The sequence below is a fragment of the Tiliqua scincoides genome, chromosome 1 (genome assembly GCF_035046505.1).
Source record: "Tiliqua scincoides isolate rTilSci1 chromosome 1, rTilSci1.hap2, whole genome shotgun sequence".
Classification (NCBI taxonomy): domain Eukaryota; kingdom Metazoa; phylum Chordata; class Lepidosauria; order Squamata; family Scincidae; genus Tiliqua; species Tiliqua scincoides.
This window is the reverse complement of record NC_089821.1, coordinates 102,051,275-102,059,472: the sequence shown is the minus strand read 5'-3', so window position 1 is coordinate 102,059,472 and position 8,198 is coordinate 102,051,275.

The following is an 8,198-nucleotide window of genomic DNA, read 5'->3' as shown; positions in this document are numbered from 1 at the left end:
ATGCACTGCCTCTGGGAGGCTTAGACAACCCTCCAGAGGTGAGGGGAGCAGAGCATTCACTTCCTTGCCGATGGTCCGCATTGGTCAAGTGCTGCTTGACAGCAGGGATCGTGGTCCCAATCCCCATCATTAAGTGGCACATGACTGTATTTGTGACCACTGTGAACTAATAGGGAGTTGAGCTGACCAGCTGATGATATGATAGCTAGTCAGCCAGCCCCACACATGCACACATTTTCCCTTGAGGAGTAACCCCCTGCCTTGTAAATCTTTTCAGAGGGCTTCTTCTGTCCTCTTTCTTTTTCCAATGTAGCCATATACCTAGAGTGCCTCTTACTGGCCATATGGTGTAACATAGAATGGTGCAGCATTCTATGAACCAATACAGCAGTGGTTCCCAAACCGTATGTCGCGGTGTCATGAGGCACTTGTGGAATGTCTGCCACCCAGCAAGGAGACTGCGCCACTCCAAAAAGTGGTTTGAGGCTTGGTGAAGCAGGAAGAGCTCCATTGCAAGGTTTTCACATGATGGGAAAAACCCTCCCAGTAAAATGACCACCTTTTAAGCTGTTACACATTGATGCTCTCTAAGCTTTCTCCATGAGCACAGGGAAGACTTTCTGCTTTGACACTAACCAGTCACACCTATTCCTTGTGCCAGCCACAATCATTTTCTCACCTGAGTGAAAAATCAAAATGGATGCCTTCTTTCACCCTAGTTTTTTTTTTTTTTTTTAATGACACACAGATGCAGGCTGGAGATGAGGAAACACCCTGTTTCTAGAGATGAGTTGGGGCTGAATTGGATTCCTGGCTATACCGCAGTGGTTCTCAAACTTTTTAATTTGCCCTGTCAGTTTTGTGACTCAACAAAAAGTAAGTCATGACTCACTGGTGGGTCCCAGTACCGCAGTTTGAGAACTGCTAATATACTGTAACTGAGCAGCTCAAGCAGGGGACAGAATCTGGCTGCTGATTTGTAGTAGCAAAGTAGTAATGAGTGTTGGACTTTATTGAAAGGGCTATTCACCATTGGGGTGACTCTAACCTTCTTTCTGTAAAAAGTCGCTTTCCACATAAGGGCTCCAGGCCATCAATATGTCTTTTCAGGATATTCCTGCATTCTCTTATCTCAGATTTATCCTTTGACTTGTGGGCAAGGGCTGCATACTCCACCCTGTGACTCACTGCTGACCAAGGAGGTGACAGCAAGTTTGCTCTGAAGGCGGCCAGGTGACTGGGTGGCCTTTCTGCATCACCTCTCTCCCCACTCTGGCTGCAGGCATGGCAGGTGCAGGTGTGCAGCAAACACAGCAGGAGTGGAACTTGCCAGTGCTTAAGGCTAATACACAGGTGGGGGGAGCAAGAATCCTGCATCTGGCACAAGGCTAGAAGACTATGGGCAATTCCTACAATCAGGGTGGGATGAATTACATCAGTGGCCAATCTCATCTTTATAGGGTTTTGCAAAAACATGAAAACCACAACTTTTAGTACTGGGAGATTAGACTCAGGTTGCCATCTTCAGTGCCTCTTCATCCCCACTCAAATCTCTGTTTTCTGCTACAACTTTTTTTTCCCCTTTTAAAGTAAACACTGTGTGCAGTTTCTATTCTTGAAGACTGTTAACATTCATTGAGCCTTCTTAGTTGAAGCACCAATCTGGAGGATAAAAAATGAGTTGGAAAACAGCTTTAATTCACTCTATAAATTCTTTTCGGTGTTAACTATTCGTCTTATTCGCCTACTTGACTGGAGTGTTTGTGAACTGCGCCAGGTGTGTATAGATCTATAAATTGTTTCGAAAGCCGGCATTATTTACTCAATGAACCTGAACAATTCTTTTCTGGAGGCTTGCCAGATTACTGGGAAAATATATATTTGTTCATGCAAGTGTCCTAAAGTACATATGATTTCTGTTTGAAAAATACTCACTTCACGGCTGCTTAGCCTCTTGAGGCAAAAATATCCTCTCTACACATCCAAAACGTAATCACATCCACCTCTTTATCCTGGAAGAGGGCTCTAGTGTGTTTGGAGGATAATGGCAGCATCTGAGATCAACTTGCATTTCCTTTTTTGTGCTGTATGCACGGGGCTTGCCTGCAACATCTTTGCAGTCCAGGCAAAATGGTTGTGGCATTCCCTCCTGACACATCTGCCCCTATTCCTATAGCCCATCAAGCCAAAGAACCAATCTTCCAAACTTCCAACTACCATTTGCACAAGTCTGCCAATCACCCAACACTCCTCAACTGGCTTCCCTGACTCATTCTCTGAATTTTAGCACTTGAAATTCATTTCCGCTTAGCATCCCGTCCCATCTCCCCCACAGTGCAACTTGTGTCAGAATCTAACAGCCCAATCTTACCTTACTCCCTGCATGGCAACGCAGTGGCACCAATATGGCATCCACTGTATGCTGTGAAGGAGTTTTGGTCTCCAAAGGCTTCCTTGGAGGAAAGGAACATACGTTCCCTTTCCTCAGAGTAAGCCCCTTCTGGGCCACTGGGTTAACCTGGACCTATTCTAGCAATATTGCTGTTGCAAGTCCTTGTGAAACCGTGAGGTCAGATTGGGCATGGGAAGGGGGTCAGGATTTGGCAAATACTGCTGAACCCCCTTCCCAGGCCTGATCAGCTCTCCTCCCTGATCCAAACTAGTGGCTCCCTGTCCCAAAAGGGCTCACATTCTAAAAAGATGCAAAACGAACACCAGCAGGCAGCCACCAGAAAAGACACTGCTGGGGTGAGGCAGACCAGTTACTCTCCCCCTGCTAAAAAGAGGAGCACCCACTTGAAAAAGTGCCTCTTAGCCCCTCTCTGCTCCGTTCCACCCTTCTCCACCTCCCTGCCACCCTCCCACGTGATCTGACCTAGGCAATGGGCATTTGGTGTCTGTCACCAGCAAGAGCTCTGGTATGTCTCTGCAGAAGTGCACGTGGCCTCTGGGACACCCAGTGCCTCTGGGAACAAGTGCCAGGTAAGGCACCGCCAGTTTAACATCTGGGCGAGTTCAGCAGCAGGGCGAGGAAGCCAGGGCCCCAGATACTGCCCTTTCTCTTCCCTTGAGAAGAGGGCTGCTAACCAGTGTAGGGTTTTTAAGTACCCCTAAACAAAAACAACAGAAAAAGTTATGCAGTCAGACAGCCAGCAGCAGGGCGGGGGCTATCCAGTGTTTTGCATCGAGTGCCACATGTATGACTATATGCCTCTGGGGCATAAGTCATGGGTGTGTCCTCGGTGCAAGGAGCTCCAGGGTCTCAGGGAACGCGTCCACTCCCTTGAAGCCTTGATGGCCAACCTGGAGAAGCAGAGGCAGGCAGAGAAGGACCGTGGGGAGACTTCCGGGGACGATCAAGTTTCGTCCCAACCTCAGGCGTGGAGCTCCTCAGCTGCCCGGGTGGGAAGTCTCAGGGCTGGAGGACATCATCCTGGAGAGGAGGGAAACAATTCCCTAGGGGGGACCCCTTCTTCATGGGATGGGTCTGTATCCAAATGCTCTCAGGATACTCCTCGGCGGGAGGGGGGTCGGGGGCTTCTTGTAGTGGGGATTCGATTATTAGAAACATAGAGAGGGGGGTTTGCGATGGATGTGAGGACCGCATGGCGACTTGCCTGCCTGGTGCGAAGGTTGTGGACATCACTTCTCGTCTAGAGAGGCTGGTAGACAGTGCTGGGGAGGAGGTAGCGGTTGTGGTGCATGTCAGCACCAACGATGTGGGCAAGTGTAGCCGGGAGGTCCTGGAGGCCAAATTTAGGCTTTTAGGTAGGAAGCTGAAAGCCAGGACCTCAAAGGTAGTGTTCTCTGAAGTGCTACCTGTTCCACGCGCAGGGCCAGCTAGGTAGGCAGAGATCAGGGGTCTCAATGCGTGGATTAGACGGTGGTGTAGGGAGGAGGGGTTTAGATTTGTTAGGCACTGGGGAACGTTTTGGGACAAGCAGGGCCTGTACAAGAGGGGCAGGCTTCACTTGAACCAGAATGGAACCAGACTGCTGGCGCATAAAATTAAAAAGGTGGCAGAGCAGCTTTTAAACTGATCCCTGGGGGAAGGTCGACAGGAGCCGAGGGGCATCCAGTTCGGGACTCCTCATCCCTATGGGACAAGGATGGGGAGTTAGAGAACAACAAGGTAAAGGCAGAGTAGGAGAAGAAATTGGGAATGGTAGCATGATGGGATGTGAAAGACAGTTTGGCACAGTGAGAAGATGCGGGGACAAAGGAGCTAATAAGCAGCCCATCCTGGGGCATTCCATGTACAAATGCTTTTATGCAAATGCCTGAAGTCTCCGAGCAAAGATGGGAGAACTGGAATGTCTGGTGACAAGGGAAAACATTGACATAGTGGGCATAACGGAAACCTGGTGGAATGCGGAAAATCAGTGGGATACCACAATCCCGGGCTATAAACTCTACAGGAGGGACAGGGAGGGGCGTGTTGGAGGTGGGGTGGCCGTTTACGTTAAGGAACGGATAGAATCCAGCAAAGTAGAGATTGAAGGTGGGTCCGACTCCACCGTAGAATCTCTGTGGGTTAAATTACCAGGCTTGTGCAGCGATGTAATACTGGGGGCGTGCTATCGTCCTCCAGACCAGAAATCGGATGGGGACCTTGAAATGAGGAAACAGATCAGGGAGGTGACAAGGAGGGACAGGGTTGTAATCATGGGGGACTTCAATTATCCTCATATTGACTGGGTCAATTTGTGTTCTGGTCATGAAAAGGAGACCGGATTCCTTGACATGCTAAATGACTGTGCCTTAGAGCAGCTAGTCATGGAGCCCACCAGAGGACAGGTGACTCTGGATTTAATATTGTGTGGTACTCAGGAACTGGTTAGAGATGTCAATGTTACTGAGCCATTGGGGAACAGTGATCATGCTGCGATCCGTTTTGACATGCACGCCGGGGGAAGAATACCAGGCAAATCTCTCACAAAAACCCTTGACTTCCGACGAGCAGACTTCCCTCAAATGAGGAGGCTGGTTAGAAGGAGGTTGAAAGGGAAAGCAAAAAGAGTCCAATCTCTCCAGAGTGCATGGAGGTTGCTTAAAACAACAGTAATAGAGGCCCAGCAGAGGTGTATACCGCAAAGAAAGAAGGGTTCCACTAAATCCAGGAGGGTGCCCGCATGGCTAACCAGCCAAGTTAGAGAGGCTGTGAAGGGCAAGGAATCTTCCTTCCGTAAATGGAAGTCTTGCCCTAATGAGGAGAATAAAAAGGAACATAAACTGTGGCAAAAGAAATGTAAGAAGGTGATATGGGAGGCCAAGTGAGACTATGAGGAATGCATGGCCAGCAACATTAAGGGGAAAAATAAAAGCTTCTTCAAATATGTTAGAAGCAGGAAACCCGCCAGAGAAGCAGTTGGCCCCCTGGATAGTGAGGGAGGTAAAGGGGAGATAAAAGGAGACTTAGAGATGGCAGAGAAATTAATTTTGCATCTGTCTTCACAGTAGAAGACCTCGGGCAAATAACGCTGCCTGAACAGCCCCTCCTGATCAAGGAATTAAGACAGATAGAGTTTAAAAGAGAAGATGTTTCAGACCTCATTGATAAATTAAAGATCAATAAGTCACCGGGCCCTGATGGCATCCACCCAAGAGTTATTAAGGAATTGAAGAATGAAGTTGCTGATCTCATGACTAAAATATGCAACTTGTCCCTCAAAATGGCCATGGTGCCAGAAGATTGGAGGATAGCAAATGTCATGCCTATTTTTAAAAAGGGAAAGAGGGGGGACCCGGGAAACTATAGGCCAGTCAACCTAACATCTATACTGGGTAAGATGGTGGAATGCCTCATCAAAGATAGAATCTCAAAACACATAGACGAACAGGCCTTGCTGAAGGAGAGTCAGCATGGCTTCTGTAAGGGTAAGTCTTGCCTCACGAACCTTATAGAATTCTTTGAAAAGGTCAACAGGCACGTGGATGTGGGAGAACCCGTGGACATTATATACCTGGACTTTCAGAAGGCGTTCGACACGGTCCCTCACCAAAGGCTACTGAAAAAACTCCACAGTCAGGGAATTAGAGGACAGATCCTCTCATGGATTGAGAACTGGTTGAAGACCAGGAAACAGAGAGTGGGTGTCAATGGGCAATTTTCACAATGGAGAGAGGTGAAAAGCAGTGTGCCCCAAGGATCTGTCCTGGGACCGGTGATTTTTAACCTCTTCATAAATGACCTGGAGACAGGGGTGAGCGGTGCGGTGGCTAAGTTTGCAGACAACACCAAACTTTTCCGAGTGGTGAAGACCAGAAGTGTTTGTGAGGAGCTCTAGAAGGATCTCTCCAGACTGGCAGAATGGGCAGCAAAATGGCAGATGCGTTTCAATGTCAGTAAGTGTAAAGTCATGCACATTGGGGCAAAAAAATCAAAACTTCACATATAGGCTGATGGGTTCTGAGCTGTTTGTGACAGATCAAGAGAGAGATCTTGGGGTGGTGGTGGACAGGTTGAAGAAAGTGTCGACCCAGTGTGTGGCGGCAGTAAAAAAGGCCAATTCTATGCTTGGGATCATTAGAAAAGGTATTGAGAACAAAATGGCTAATATTATAATGCCGTTGTACAAATAGTTTCTAAGGCCACACCTAGAGTATTGTGTCCAGTTCTGGTCGCTGCATCTCAAAAAACATAGTGGAAATGGAAAAGGTGCAAAACAGAGCAACTAAGATGATTACTGGGCTAGGGCACCTTACTTATGAGGAAAGGCTACGGCGTTTGGGCCTCTTCAGCCTAGAAAAGAGACGCCTGAGGGGGGACATGATTGAGACATACAAAATTATGCAGGGGATGGACAGAGTGGATAGAGAGATGCTCTTTACACTCTCACATAACACCAGAACCAGGGGACATCCACTAAAATTGAGTGTTGGGAGAGTTAGGACAGACAAAAGAAAATGTTTCTGTACTCAGTGTGTTGTTGATCTGTGGAACTCCTTGCCGTAGGATGTGGTGATGGCATCTGGCCTGGATGCTTTTAAAAGGGGATTGGACAAGTTTCTGGAGGAAAAATCCATTACGGGTTACAAGCCATGATGTGTACGTGCAACCTCCTGATTTTAGAAATTGGCTATGCCAGATGCAAGGGAGGGCACCAGGATGATGTCTTTTGTTATCTGGTGTGCTCCCTGGGGCATTTGGTGGGCTGCTGTGAGATACAGGAAGCTGAACTAGATGGGCCTATGACCTGATCTAGTGGGGCTGTTCTTATGGTCTTATGTCACATTTGGAACAGCTGGAAAGCGCATTATGCAATTGGAACATGCATTATGGTGGCGCAACTCTTTAATAGGATTGGGCCATATGTTGACTTGATATGATGATGCATTCCAGAGGCACTGGAGTTGCTAGGGGTGTGCGGGCTGCACCAGTTGACTTGTGGGGGGGGGGGTGATGCGCCCTGGGGGAGGATGCACTAACTTCACGGCTTCAGGAGCTACCCCATCATGCCATATACTGTTGGATGTGGAATGTCCAGCTGCGTGTGATGCAAAAAGCAGAATTGAAATAGCTCCTTTCGTTCAAAACCTATGGCCAAAAAAGGAAAGAAAAAATGAATGGATCCCTATGGAAAGTGAAAGTGAGCCGTATTGCACGTTTACTTGCGAGTATGCTAACTTGCCTTAGTGCATTGGAAATGCAGGTGGAGAGGAATCCAAAGATACCAGAATGGTCCCGATCCAATGAATGCAGCCCCCAAAAACACAAAAGGGAGAAGGAGGTTCCTGCCTCTCTCCCAGCTTCGTCTATTGAACTGGAAAGGAAGCCATGTGGATGCATTTACTCGTGAGTAGGCATACTTGCCATAGTCCATGGGAAAGGGCAGGCTGACACAACTCCAAGGACTTCAGAATGGTCCTGAACCAATGAATGCAGCTCCCAAAAACATCAAAGGGAGAAGGAGGTCCCTGCCTCCCTCCTAGCTGCAGTCTATTGAGCCCTATGGAAAGTGTAGCAGCCTCACAGCTGTGTTTCCTCATGAGTAGGCAGACATGCCTTGGCTGGTGATCAGGCCAGGCAAAGGGGAATGTGAGGACACCAGAAGGGTCCTGATCTGATGGAGCTGGAGCACAAATGCTCCAGAAGGCAGCCTCCCCCCCCCCACTAGGACAAAAAAGAGGCTTGAACTGGTAAGGGGCATGTTTTCTATTTTGCACTTGTAAAACCAGGTGGGTCTTTATTCTGATAT